The sequence below is a fragment of the Leuciscus leuciscus genome (assembly GCF_965113295.1).
Source record: "Leuciscus leuciscus genome assembly, chromosome: 23".
Taxonomy (NCBI): Eukaryota; Metazoa; Chordata; class Actinopteri; order Cypriniformes; family Leuciscidae; genus Leuciscus; species Leuciscus leuciscus.
The window spans coordinates 13,133,175-13,148,663 of record NC_138747.1 but is presented as its reverse complement, the minus strand read 5'-3'; the positions used below and the strand labels follow the sequence as shown (position 1 = coordinate 13,148,663).

The following is a 15,489-nucleotide window of genomic DNA, read 5'->3' as shown; positions in this document are numbered from 1 at the left end:
TTAGTGCAAACATGCAATCATCATGCTATTTGCCTGAAATTAACACCACACTAAATGACAAACTAAATAAAATGTCATTTTAAAGCAGTGCTATTTGGCTGCTGCAGTTAATGTTGCACTGAACTGCAGTAAATGCAACAAAATATTTGCTTAGTGAAATGAACACTGCACTAAATGACGCTTAACAATTTTTTTTTTTACTTTTGCTTTGTGCAATTAATGTCACACTAAACGACACAAACGCAGTGCTATTTATCAAGTGAAATGTCACACTAAACAACAGTAAAACATTTTTTGTCTACAAGCAGTTTTGCATATGCGATACAATCCCAAATTATGGCAAATTGCGGTACTCTACTTTTTCCTCCACAACCTAGTGCTCAGAACCAGCCAGAGCCAGTTGCTTTCTGAAATTTTTAGCCATGTTTACACCATTACCTTATTTTCTATAATTCCTTTCATGTATCAGCCCTAGTTAAAACGATTGTTTACCAATGAAAATAAAAAATCTGCCAATATCAACTCACTTCAACTCGTTCCAAGTCCACAATACTTTTTCTTCTGTGGAACAAAAAAGGAGATGTTTTAATTAGCAGAATGTTCTTTTCCATACAGTGAAAGTGAATTGTGACTAGGAGCTGTTAAGTACCAAAAATTACAAAAAGCATAAAAGTAGTCCAAATAATGTGCACTATATTCCAAATTGCTTGCTCCACTGCTCCTGATTTTGCATAAGTACATACAAAAACGCAGACAGATCATACAAACAAACAGCGCTATAAATGAGCACAAATTTATTTAATCACTAATTCAACTTTGCTTAATGACAGCTTTTAGCCTCTATAATAGCTTCCATCTCTGTGCTTTCTGCAAAGAGAGACAAGCCACATTGTTGTCATGTGCATTGAGATCTTTGTAGTCAGAGTAGAATATCAATGATAATGACTTAGAAAAAAGTCTGTGGAATGACATAGGGATTATTAGTAATGTTAGGCCACACATCTAATAATTTATGATCATAAGTTGTATTTAAATTTTTTGGCCTGCAATGTTCAGTTATAATCCTACAATGGTTATTTCATTAATTTGTAATTACATGACCAAAATTGGCTGATTTGTGCGTAACAAGATGTAATGTTCTTGAGGATTGCTCCATAACTTCAAGCCATTACCAGCTACAGTTTATAAGCTAATGAGGGGTTTTGGCAACAAGCATTCTGGCCTTTCAAGAATTCCAAGGTCAAAGCACAGTTTATTTACAACCGTGTAGATCGCTACATTACTTGTGTTACCATTTTATTTGTGTTCTATTGGTTTATCAGCTGTGTACAAAGCAATTCTACAAAATGTATCTTCCCCTGCTTCTAACATACTCAGCCCTAGTTAAAGAGACATTTCACCCCAAAATGAACATTCTGGGCCCAATCTTGCACCCAGCGCAATTGACTTTGTACACCGACGCATGTATCATTCCTATTTTGCACCCGCGCACAGCGGACTTTTCCCTCCACAGACGCACGTCGGTAAATTAGGAAATGAACTTGCGCTCCCGGGGGCAGTTCAGCGCAAAGAGGAGGCGTGTTCCGGCGCAAACGTTCCCTGGTGCTATTTTGCAGGTTTAGAAAACAATTCCACCACTGACCAGGAAAAACCTAGTCTAAAGTCAGTGGCATGTTATTCTATTTTAAGGGCGCATGCTTGGCCATAATCAATGTAGCGCATGCACTTTGCTTATCTCATCTACACACAGACGCAGCAGTTCTCATTTTTAGAAAACCATACATTATTACAAGGAAAAAATATTAACACACGAGGGAAATCATTGTTGTGTCCATGAAGATGTGAAAAAATAGGCATAAATCTAGCTTACACATTTACCCAAATTTGTATACGCCTGTTTAACCGAAGCTAATTTGGGTGGGTTTCTCCATCCCCATACAATGTCACTTCTCTGTGTTTTACGGCCCTGACGAGAACGTCGGTCTCCTCGGCTGTGAACCGCTCCTGGCGTGCGCCTGGCAAATCCGCCGTTATAATAGCATTCCGCCATGGAACAGGCGCGCCTGCTCTTAAAGGGAATGTGATATATCGCTCTGATTGGTTTATTTCACGTTACGCCTAAACCACACCTATGAATAATGAAGCTACTTCAGACCAACCCATTTTAGATTTGTGTCGGGCGCAAGAGTCATTTATCTCGCCGGTATAATAGCAACAGCGCCCAAGACCCGCCCACAAAGTTACTTGTGTTTCGCGGTTGATACTTGTGTTTCAGGTCATTAAAATAAGGCCCTACGTCATCATTTACTCATCCTCAGGAGTCTTAAAGACAACTTTTATGGTGTTTGTGGTTACTTTTGAAGCTTGACAGCCCCTGGTTACCATTCACTTTCATTATATGAAAAAAGAGAATCATGAACATCCTGTCTATTATCTATATGCTACGAGTTCTATGAAACCTTTTGGATTTGGTTCAACATGAGGATTTTTAGGTGAACTGTCACTTTAAGTCCATCTCTGACTCCTATAAGTCGTTGCAATTTTCACATACAAGGCCTCTGTCCCAGCTATTCACTGCCAAAACAAACTTCTAATGAAGACTGTCCGCATAACTTATCCTGGCGTCTGATGGCCATGCATGTCCTATTAGTGCTTGCAATGTGCCACTTGTTTTTCAAAATTCTAACACTGATCTACAGACAAAGCTCTCCCAGTGTCCATGCCATATCATTGCACATTCTTCAGAGATGCTCCTTCCGTCTTATCAGACACTCTGGCTGCCTTCTCACAAACACTTCGGGTTCAAGACCTGGGAGGCAGGCAAAACACCAAAACATCCCAAAACCCAGCTGGTTCTCAACAGGATGAATATAAATGCGGACTTTGTTTTTTAATGGGTTTTTCTCATGAAAAAACATCTGACTTATGTAAGTTTTAAAAGCAAAGGAATATGAAAGATGGAAAAAACTATAGAAATAAATAAACCATAAATAAACAAATAATATTGATTCTGTATTTTTAAAATGTCAGGGTTTACACTTGAGGTAGGCAAATATACAACTCTCAAATAATAATAATATGAAAAGATATGAAAATATACAGAACAATGTGTAAAATATCTGTTGACTGGCTTGATCTATCTTTATGTCCATGGGGTTTGAAAGCTTCTCAGTAAGATATTAAGCATTTATTCTTAGTAATATATCAAGTGGTGACATGATGCAAGGTCATATCCATTTCCTGTTCCATTACCACCTCATTAACACATCATTGTAAACCAGACTGGTAGTACACAAATGGACCCATGGGTAAAGTGTGATCTGGAGTTCTGGCACAAACACCTTTTTTCATACATGCAGATAGTTTCACTTACAGATGGTTCCACTTTCATGTTAAAAAATTATCTTCAAATTTATGGCTTAGAAAATTGGAATCTTCATAATGTAACAGCATTTAATAGTAAATGCAATGGCAACAAATGGAACCACAGTGATACACACAGCTCAGACCTGATGCAAATAAGAACTATAATAATAATAAAAAAATAAATGATTCATCATAACTTACTCTTATATTGTTCCAAACCTCAAAGACTTCTGAGAAATAGAAACACAAAAACTTTTAAGAATATCCAGACCAGTCTTTTCAATAGTAATAAAAGTGAATAAGGATGTTAAGCTTCAGTAAATCTGAAAAAAGTACCATAAGAAATATCATCAAATTGTCCATATGAATCAAATGACATCCATATGACAGTCCAATTTGTGAACAAATCATTGCTTTGAATTGGATTCTTGCAATGCATCAGTTGTTCCAGTAAAAAAAGAAAAAGAAAAAGAAAAGTCTCAATTATTCAATCAAGAATCAAACTGATCCAGTTCTCAAATTCTAACTGGTTCAATAACCCAATCTCACATATTAACATTAGGGATGCACCGATACCACTTTTTCCAGAACAAGTCCGATACCGAGACTCCCATTTTTGTACTCGCTGATACCGATACCGAAAACCGATGCCTGTATTTTCACTGCATTTCTAATTTTTAAATATATTAGAGATAAACCAAAAGAATCATATTAGTAGGTTTACTTTAACATATCACAGATGGGGACGATTTACAATAAATAAATAAAAACTTAAATTTTGGTGTTTGTCACTCAAAGCTATTGAATGACTTTATAACAACCGGAATATAGTTTACATGTCATATGGTTAATGGTTGTATGATGCTTAAGCATAATTTTAAAGAGCTTAAAAAGCTTCACTCCCCTATTTATTATAATCACAAGGAAAAGAGCAACCAGCACAGCCATTAAAATATCTAATTTTGTGTTCCACAGAAGAGATAGAGTAATATGGGTTTGGAGCAACATGAGGATGAGTAAATAATGACAGAACTTTTTTTTTTTTTTTTTACTTTATTTTTCTTTACATGTGAGAGTCCACACAGACTGGCTTCAAAATGTGCACTCTGTCACATGCTCTGCAGAGCTTTTAGACAGGTGGCTTATTTATGCTTCCCTGGTCACCATGGAGTTAGTGCCAGCTCTCTAGCCTTGCACAAACAAATTTATACTGGAAATGGACAGTGTGTGTGTGTGTGTGTGTGTGTGTGTGTGTGTGTGTGTGTGTGTGTGTGTGTGTGTGTGTGTGTGTGTGTGGGTGGATAAGGGGTGCGAGGGAAACCAACAGAGGGACAGAGCAACAGTGCGAGGACACTTTGTTTACTCTGGTTACATAAGCATAACCACATGCAAATGTCCACACACGCAGTCAACATACAATCTGTTCATAAGGAATAAAAGTAGCTGGACAGGATCAAACACAAAAGATTTGACATGGCTCTAGCGTACAACTGAAATCCTGCAGAACATTTTATCTACAGTATAACCAGAGGCAAATATTTGAGGACAGCATGGGGAGGTTTCTCTGAATTGATGTGGTCTGGTATTCCAGTCCACTTCTTGTCTGCGATGTCTCAGATGGAGGAGTCTAGAATGCTTTCAACTTCGACACTATCCAAGGTCAGCCTTCAACCTGGCATGGCTCTTGGGCATAAAATCCAGCGCCTTTATCAAGAGCGAGTCAACACAGATGGCCGGCCTACCGAACCTACTCGCGGACACACAAACAATCACACACACGTTGAGTCCTTTCAACACATGAGATAATCTGAGGCACACGCATGCTCGGGCGAGGTCCGTTGGGGAATGTTATTTATCGCTATTTGTCCGACCACACAGCAGCTTGATTCATTGCCTGGGGTCCAATGTCTCGTAAGACCCACAAATCTCCCCCTTCTTGGGCCAATTAAAACATTCCAGCAGCACAATCCCTTGTTTTCATTGAAGACTATTAACTTGTAATTCACCACTAATCTGTAAACCAACACGACCACAAGCATCTCTTTCAAACCGTAGAGTACAAAACTTTCAAAAAACACCTGCTCTTTCTCAGTTACTTTTGTCGACAAACAGAAAACAAGAACTGTCTAATGCCATTTGTGACAAGTTTGGTTCTCATTAACCATTTGAGAGTTTATTGGACCGCACTTTGATAGGATGGAGGGATGAAACGGGCCACAGAAAGACCCATTATTCCCAGCCTAAGCAAGACTAAGATGGAACAGGTACAGGCAGGTTCCATGAACAAGAAGAATTTAAGTTATTTGTGGCTGTATGCCACTTACCCTGAGTGGACTAACCCACTAGGCAAAGAGCATTAAACCTTTTATCTTATTGATGGTGGTGCTAATTTTGGAATCCCTAGTGAGGTGCGAGCTTGCGTTTAAATGCTGATAACCAGCTAGAGATTTAAAGAGCATGAGAGAACAGAATGTTACTGACCTACAATAAAATTTAATATTGGTTATTGTGATGGATTTTAATAGATAAGATAGTAAACTATCTTTTAAACTAACCATGATTCTAACAATTCTAACATCAAACCTTACTTCCCCTTTTAGGTCTAACATTCTAAAACGTACCAAAACGTTCTGTTCTTTGCCTATTTGTGTTATGGAAATTTCTTAAGTGCTGACCATGACAAAATCAAAAATATACTGTCTGTATTATGTCATGATATATTGAGTAATCAACTGAACTCTCAACCCTTTACAATGTTTTTTGATGATTTGAGATATTTTTGCTTATGCCACTAAGAGAGGGTAAGAAGGTAGAGGCTTGCTTTACCAATTGAACCAATCATATTGATAGAAGGTGACGTGAGTTAAGTCATGAGTTAGTCACGATGATCTTATTTGTTGTGCCTGTCTATATCCTATAAAACCTGATGTATTCCTGTTTACTGGAAGGATTCTCTCTGAATTTGTCTGAGATCCTCCGGCCGTGCTTCTTCTTGGTGGAGATTCTCTGAGAACTACTCGAGAACTCTCCTGGCCGTGATTAAAGCATTTAAAGGACATTTGCTGAAGTCTGTCTGTTTATTATTGCTGCACAGCAAGTTAGTTAGGGGAACAAGTTAGAGTACAGGATTAGACCACTCAGCCGTCGTCGATGTGTAGACGCGCTAGGGTATAGGGTTAGACTCGGCCGACGTCGATGTGTAGACGCGCTAGGCTATAGGGTTAGACTCGGCCGACCTCGATGTGTAGACGCGCTAGGGTACAGGGTTAGACTCGGCCGACGTCGATGTGTAGACGCGCTAGGGTATAAGGGTTAGACTCGGCCGACGTCGCTGTGAAGATGCGCTGGAGTATAAATATCATAGGAAACTAACGTCGACTGTAGACGTTCGGGGACGTCGATTGTAGACGAGACCCAGGTAGAGTAGGAGAAAAATCTACCACATTATCTTCAGCTCCTCTAGTTTTAAATTAGTCTTAGTTTGGACATACAAATGGCCATCAAGTGACCAGTCTGCATAGAAACTCCAACAATAATGTTCAAAAAGCATCCCAGGAATTTAACCTAAGTTCCTTTTAAAAACATCAACACCCTGAACATCCTTAACATCAACACCATGTAGCCATATTGCAAGAATAACTCAACTGTCTCTCTTGATAAATAGAGATCACATTAATTGCATTCTGTTTTCATGAGGGAAAACCATTCCTTGGCAACGATTCAGTAACAACAAGTGCTGAGATAAAAAAATAAAATAATGAGCTCTCTGTAACTTTTAATCCAGAACCCTTTACAGTGACCAGGTCAGGTTAGTAGCAGGTCATAGGAAATGATTAAAAGGATTTCTTTATGGACTGGAAAATGATTACAAACAGTCATGTCCAGATGGATGAGGTTCCATCTCGGGGTGTAGGTTTGTTTTGGAAAGCACATGTTTGTCTGTGTGTATTAGTGGCTTAAATGAGTCTTGTGTGCAATTTAAAAAGATGTCAACACCTCTCTCCTGATGACATCCGACCGTGTTTAGACAAAGGTGCATTCTATGTGCCTGACGTCTCATCAGAGAGGTATTTACTCTGTCCTGTTCCTCCTCTTGCCTGAGGCGAAATACTGGAGGTGTGATGAACAGGTCTCTACAAGCAACACAACTGTATTCTTTCAGAAACATGTCATCTTTGTTTTCTGATTTAGGACCAGGTTCCACACTAAACGTTACTGTAACCTCTAATTAAAGAGCTGACTGCAGATCAGTGGAAATGACTGGCTCCAAGTTGGCCCGACACACAAAAATGACTTTCAGTAATGCAGAAAAAAAAACAGTATACAGTTGTATTTGTCATCTGGATACTTTTTTGCCTACTGTTTTATGAATACTATAAATGTGGACATAATTACTCTTTTCACATACTGTTTTTTTTTTTGTATGTATGTATGTATGTCTGTAAGTATGAATATTCGGATTCAGCAGTGTAGAAAATTATTGTAATTTAAATGGTAAAAGACTAAAAATGCTACATCAAAACCAGTAAGTTTCCTTCATTTGTAAAAAATAAATAAATAAAAAATAAATAAATAAAAACCTTACATTTTCAAGTAATCCATGTGACAAGTGCTTTGTTTGCGCAATAAAAAAAACCAACAACCCAAAACTGACCACTTTATTTACAAATTATTAATCTCCAACACATGTTCATGCAACAACGTCCGCTCTTGCGTCAACACAACACGCATGCGTTGCCAACGGTGATCTCGTGAAAACGCCTTGGAGATAAATATTTTATAAATAAAGTGGACATTTTTTTGTTGTTTTTTTGCGTAAACAAAGCACTCGCTTCATAAAATTGAGGATAAACCACTGGAGTCACATGGATTACTTTCATGATGTCTTTTCTGGGGCTTGAAAGTTGTAGTTGCGTACACTGTCAATGGATGGACATGAAGCTCTCAGATTTAATTAAAACAACCTTTATTTGTGCTCTGAAGATGAACGAAAGTCTTACAGGTTTGGTTTTGGAACGACATGACGGTGAGTAATTAGTAACAGAAATGTCATTTTAGGGTGAACTATCCTTTCAATAATTATTGCATTATTTTAGTGTCATGTTTGTGTATTTGTGAGTATGAAACTGTGCACCTTCTATATATTAGTATTTACTTCAGCTTCTGGAAAAGCTACTTGTGATGAGCTTTGATTCTTTACTATCTGTGTTTTTTGGTGGTTGTCAGTATTATAAAAGGTACAAAACATATTTTAGTACTTCAGTACGTTGGTATATTAGCATTTTCATTTAATGACCCTTCAATAACTTTTAGTTAAATTTGTAAAACCTAAAAATAACTTTGTCAGGGATAGTGTATTATGAACAAGCATTCATTTACAACAACGCTCTATGTAGCATAATAGTCATAATAGCTCCCCCACTGGACACCAGCCAAAAATATCTCCATGCCAGCAGAGAACGAGTGCAGGACCACTCAAAGAGCAATTAAATTGGCCATAGTGGTTCAGAGAACAAAGGAACCATATCACTAAAGCACCATGTCAACCCGCTCTCCTGAATCCATGTCTGAAATGACTTCCTGTGCCTCACCTCGTCTTCTGCTCTCTCTCTTTCATATTAGCCATCTAAATGATACTCCAGAGACAGAGGTGGGAGGAAGTGACTTGTGCAGACAGAGCACAGATACTAAAGCCTCTAATTTACACTGTGTGGGGGGGGCTATATGGAAATTGGCTATTGCTAATAATGTTGTGGCTAATTAGGACCCCAGATGGCCTTGCACAGTAAATCAAGAACAGACAATACAAGTTGTCGTTTCATCTCACAACGTCAGTCCTTAATCAGGATTCTTTGTTGAACGAAAGACTTTTGCCTTGTTATTTAGTCCTGGCTTTTTTTTAAGGATCTCTGTCTGGAATCTTTATGACTCATAACCCTTGCAAACAAATACTGTGGTAGTGGTACATTGGAAAAGTAATGATAATACTTGGTTACTTTTAAATGTACTGCATGTGTTCATTCATCTACTATGGCATTACATGGTACTTCAAAAAAGTCTATGGCATTTTTCCACCAACATACTCCTTAATTTATAAGAATATCAATTAACAGTTGTTAAATATCTGTACATTTCATGAATAAATGTTTTTTTTTATAATAATTGTTTAAATAAATAATAATAATTATAATAAATATATTACTATATGTCAATTCAAAAAAAAAAAAAAAAAAAAAAAGATTATTATTAATATTACCATTATTATTATTATTATAAATAATGTATTATCTTACTTTAGTATATTTATAATTATTCTTACTGTATTATTATGTTGTGGAAATAATGAAAAATCTTAATTAAATCATTTTAATATTATTCTTAGGATGCAATTCTGCCAAACATTGTATTACCATAATGCATTTTTTATTTAAAACCGAAAAAAAATTCAGCACAACAAAAAACTTAAGTACTTTAAATAAAAAAAAATAATAATTATGCAGTAAGCTTAAAATTGAGCAAAGGGAGTTAAATGTCCATGACTGTCATAAAAATCATGTCACAACGCAAAAATATTCTTAGTTAATAGTTTTAAAAAAACCTTTAAAAAAAATTATTTACTCAAGAAATATTTGCTTATTACTTTTTTATGGAATATGACGAAGATATTTCTTTTTATGAGATTCATACAGTTATTTAACAATTGTTTTCTTTTACTTTCTTATTTATATTTTCTTGCCAGCTTGATATGCTTAAACATGGAAATTTCTTTGACAGTTTTTTTATATATACTGTATATATATATATTCACCAAATTAGGGGGAAAGACTTTTCTTTAAATGTAGAGACTATCCTCAAACATTATGTGCTGCAAGGGTATTTTGGGGAAAGGTGTGTCTAAATGAGCTTTTATCTCTGCACAAACTCAGATAAACATCACACTCCCACACTGAACACTGAAGAGCTCCTTAGACACTGGACACAAGTGGGGTATTCTTCCCCTCTCCCGTCTGTCATCTTCCAGCTTTTTGTTCACCTCTCCTGATCCGTCGGCCAGTGCCAAGTCTGTCCATCCAGACACCGAGGCAACTATTCACCCTGTGCTAGTCACGTCGAGGGACGCCAGCCTGGTCCAGAGAGCGGCCAATCTGACGACTGCCAAACCAACTTCTGCCAACTGACTTCTGCCATAGAAACAACGCTAAAAAAATCATATATTAACATGCAAGGGTGGATTTTTTAAAATTTATGCTGTTGTTTAGCTTTTCATTGAATGTGGAAGCAAAAACTAGGCATTATAACCCAAACTGCATTGCAACTGGTTTGCGGGATGTTTCGTAACTTTTAGCACAGTTCTCAATGTTTAATCTTTGTCTTTTCTGCAGATGATGGCAGCCTGCCCATCACAAATGAGCATCTTTGCATTTCCCCTGAAATCCAAATATAGCGTAGAAATTAGCAAGTCTGAAATTCGCCGCGGCACCGCAGTTCCACCGCGTGCCACTAAGCTCCAGATTTTAAACTCTCTAAAATTAAGCCCAGGAGTTTACGGTCTCCCATTAAAATTTTTAAGCTGCCTCGTGGCTTATGATAATCAGAGGTTTAAACTCAGAATGGCGGGATGTACATCAACAGCCAACAGCAGCATCAACCAGCTGCAGTCTTCAAATCAGTTTGTGTTCCCGAATTCGGCATATACTGCAGGCGCAGGCGCAGGTATACAGGTACTCTGTCCTCGCCAGAAAGAGTAAATCAAGAAGCAGGGGACGGTGAAACACCCTTCAGGAATGATCCACGGCTATAATTATCTGTTTCTGCTTGGTTTGAGGTGATGAGGGCATATTCCTGTTGAATGCTATACACCTGGGCATCTGGATAACCTCAGACAACATCTGTCTTAGCATGTGTGGATGCATCTTTGCTGTATGCCATCTGTTTTTGCTGCCTTTAAGCTAACGTGATGAATCATAACTTCGTCAGTTCATCTACTTATGTATGTCGGAGGGGTTATTATCGTTAACTAAAACTTTTTTTTGTTATTAGAAATAAAGTAGAAATTGAATAAAATGTAAACATTAGATTAAAAAACTTAAACTAAACAAAAGTTGAAGCAATAAAATGACTAACTGAAAATTAATAAAAAACTAAAACTAAACTAAAACTAAAATGAAGACTATAATATATGTTTTTAAAAATCCGTTAAAAATTACAAAAGCACATTTAAAACAAATGTTAAAAATGAATACATTAGTTAACATGAACTAACTATGAACAATATATTTTTATAGCATTTATTAACCATCATTGATGTTACTTAAGAAACATCTAATTGTTCATTGTTTGTTCATGTTAGTTCACAGTGCATTAACTAATGTTAACAGATACAAATTCTTATTTTAATAATGTATTAGTAAATGTAGGAAATAGGAATTAACATTATCTAAGATTAATAAATCATATGTATTGTTTATCATTAGTTCATGTTAACTAACTAATGTTAACATATGAAACCTTATTCTAAAGTGTTACCAATCTAAAATTAAAATTAAAAATGAAAATATAACAATAATGCCAATTCAAAATCTTTGAAATCGTGGTATGTTGGATCTTTTCGAACACTACAGAAGACTAGGAAAAGTCAATTTCATGTTCTCATTTACACTTGATCTAAATCATTCAGATCACTCCTAAAATGACCCCACATCTTTCATATTTACCCTAAATCTGCAAGAAATGCTATCTTTAAAACAGGAAACATTTGGTCTAGCGTCTTCTGGTCTTTGGACAATGCATCAAAATCCCCTTCTCTGTCTAGACACCTTGTATCACATATCGAACACACACACACACACACACACAAGCTCACATGCATCCATTGATTACTTCACATCTTTCCTGGAGCTAGCAACATAGAAATGACAGAACAGAAACCAGCGGTTTGGATGAAGAAAGGCGGACTTTCCTTCTCTTTTCACACCCAGCTAAAGATTCCCCAATGGAAAGAAGTGATCCTACCTTGCTGAGAGTGATTTAGTGTCTGAGAATGGTCTCGGTTAAGTCTTCGGTTTGCGCTTCCTTCACTGCCTCCCTCTCTTCTCCCTGTTACTGTGCTCCTGAAGCGTGGTGGTGTGGTATGAAGGGGGGGGGGTGGCTGGCGAAGAGAAAGAAAGGGAGAGGGTGAGTGAGCGAGAGAGAAAGGGAGAGCAAAGAATCAAAAGCTCCAGGGTAAAGACGGCGAAACTTGAAACCACCGGTGGTTCTCAGACAATCATTTCCCCCCTCTCCTTTCTCTCTACTCCACTCATCAACCTCAAAGTAAATCCCTTCCTGGTGCGTAAGAACAGCTATTTTTTCCCTCCAATCCAGATTCAATAAAGAAAATGAATAGGAGAATTGTACATCCAGCAGGACCGTACATAAAAATATAACCTGTCAGTCGACTTCCTTCTTTAAACCACACACTCGCATACAGAAATGCAGCGGTTTTCATTTTCCCACACTCGGGTTCAGCTTTTAAAAGTATTTTTCTTCCAGAGAGGAGAAGCCATGGCAACATTTTCTAATAAAGGGAAAGGGTTGAGGTCAGGTGCACTGTGGCCGGCCATGAGAGGGTCTGACTGAGCATTTGGGGAAGGCTAACAACCGTACTAGGGATGGCGGTCTCCTGAGAGGCATGGAGGACTATGGGATATAGGTGGTGATTACACTGCACACTTTTCATCTTCTTCTTATTGCTCTCCCAGCTTGCTTTTCATTGTTCCTCACGTGCCCGTGCACGTACACAAAGTCATGTTATTTATGATGTCATACAGGCCCCTGTGCAGAAACACCCAATCAGATCTGTGTGTGTGTGCGGTGAGAATGTGCACAGCCATATATCACAGAAAAAAAAAAGCTATATATTTTATCCAGCATAAAGGGAATCCCAAATACGGGGACATTTTGATCTACATTTAAAAATAAATAAATACAAATTTAGACAGAAATGCAGCAATATTTAAATTCTGGCTGATAATGATAAGCTGGCAATTATTTTAATGTTACAGCCAATAACTGATAAATGTCTGATATTAAAATAAAAATGATATTCCATTTTGTCAAATTTAAAAAAAAAAATCAACAAGTGAGTTTAGGTATTACAACAAGATTGAATGATAGACAGATAAAACGACAGACAGACATGGATGGATGGATGGATGGATGGATGGATGGATGGATGGATGGATGGATGGATGGATGGAGATGGACAGACAGACAGGCAGACAGAGAGACAGACAGAGAGACAGATAGATAGATAGATAGATAGATAGATAGATAGATAGATAGATAGATAGATAGATAGATAGATAGATAGATAGATAGATAGATAGATAGATAGATAGATAGATATACATACATACATACATAGATACATAGAGAGATACATACATAGATAGATAGATAGATAGATAGATAGATAGATAGATAGATAGATGATAGATAGATAGATAGATAGATAGATAGATAGATAGATAGATAGATAGATAGATAGATAGATAGATAGATAGATAGATAGATAGATAGATAGATAAGCAAATAGACAGATATATAGAAAATATATATTTCATATACATCTGTACATCACACTGCCTTTATTTTTTTATCTTTTCTCGACAACTCTTTTTTATTTATTTACATTGTATGCCTAATATTACAAAGTCTTATATAAGATTTTCAGTAGCCGTCCTGTTTGTTTTTCCGAAAAACACAGAAATTGTCCCTTAAAAAAATCAGCATGTGTCAGTGCGCCTGTGAGTAATTACTGGAGTGCTCTGAGTCTTTATATTTCCCTATAATCACACACACCCACAAGACTTCCCGACCCTCTCCACGCTTGTACTCGTGTTTAACGTTACGGTTTTCGGCAAGGTCGGAGGTTAAGTGTTGTCAGCCCCACTACTGTAGAGTAGCCGTGTTTGCGGGAAAGTGTCTCTAATGGCCAACATACACGACGAGCTACTGCAGGCCTGCTGGGAGTGCCGTGACACTTTTTCATATTTTATGAAGCCGTTTTTCAGAACACTGTGGCAAATGACACAATATATGAAGCTACGACAAAAACCTTTCATCTATTTCTCTGTTGCAATAAACTGGGCTTTGGCTTTTGCTGTTTTTTGTGTAAAAAGGATATTGCTGCAGTTTGCTATCATTGGGAACAAACAAAGCTTCATCTACACGACACATCTGTATATGGTATTACTCTGCTTTGTAACTAAATCAGTGTGTTCTGCCCAAGAGAGAATGGTGGGAAAATACCATGACAACTTCTTTGTTCAAGTAAAACAAGTCTATTGTTATCGGATCTTCGCGGCTCTGCGGAGGTTGCGCGTTCCCCCAGCTGCCGCTCCTCTAATTCTCTCTTTCTCATCTGGTTTTTACCTGGTTTAACAGAACAAAAAGACACAAGAAAGACCTCTTTCTCCCACAGCAAATGACCAGGTCAACCGTACCGCAGAGTGTTGACATTTAGCGCCCTTACGAGGGTGTAGAACTTAACATTAAAACAACCACGTGTCTATAGCTGGAGAGAAAACAGAGCAAGAGAGATTAGGGTGTCCTCTTCTTTGACAGTATTATGACCCATAAAGTTTAGACAGTGTCCAGATGCTGTCACTTACAGGACACGTGATCCAGAGAGGTTAGAAAACTGAACTTTTGGATTGTCCAGTGATCATTAACCAGGTCATACAGGGAACAGGCTGTACATGTCCATGATCAATGTTGCAACATTACAAAGTTTAAAAGTTTATCAATGAAAACGGCTTATAGTCTTGACCTGAGAGAGAACAAAACTCTTAGAGACACAGAATTAATATTATCACCTCTATTTTTTTTTTCTCAAGTGTAAAGCTGAAATTTAGCTTTATGAACATATTGAGGAAATTAAACAATTAAATATTTATTACAGTATTTATTTTCCCCTTGCAATTATTTATTAATACCATTCAAAAGTTTAGGGTTGATTTGATTTTTGCAATATTTTTGAAATAAGTCTCTCATGCTCACCAAGGCTGCATGTACTTGATCGAACATTCAGTAAAAACAGAAATATTACTATTAAATTTGAATATACTTATTTATATTTAA

General features: G+C 37.1%; 1 protein-coding gene across 2 annotated transcripts in view; it reads right to left on the bottom strand.

Moving 5' to 3' along the window:
* plekha6 (pleckstrin homology domain containing, family A member 6) overlaps positions 1-15,489 on the bottom strand; it is a 99,388-nt gene that overhangs the window by 65,415 nt on the left and 18,484 nt on the right. The window contains exon 1 of one of the 2 annotated variants that reach the window (XM_082156108.1): positions 12,379-12,652. The exons of the other annotated variant lie outside the window; for it this stretch is intronic. The gene's annotated coding sequence lies outside the window, so the exon portion shown is untranslated. Of the gene's footprint in view, positions 1-12,378; positions 12,653-15,489 lie in introns of those variants that run through there. 2 annotated transcript variants of the gene reach the window in all.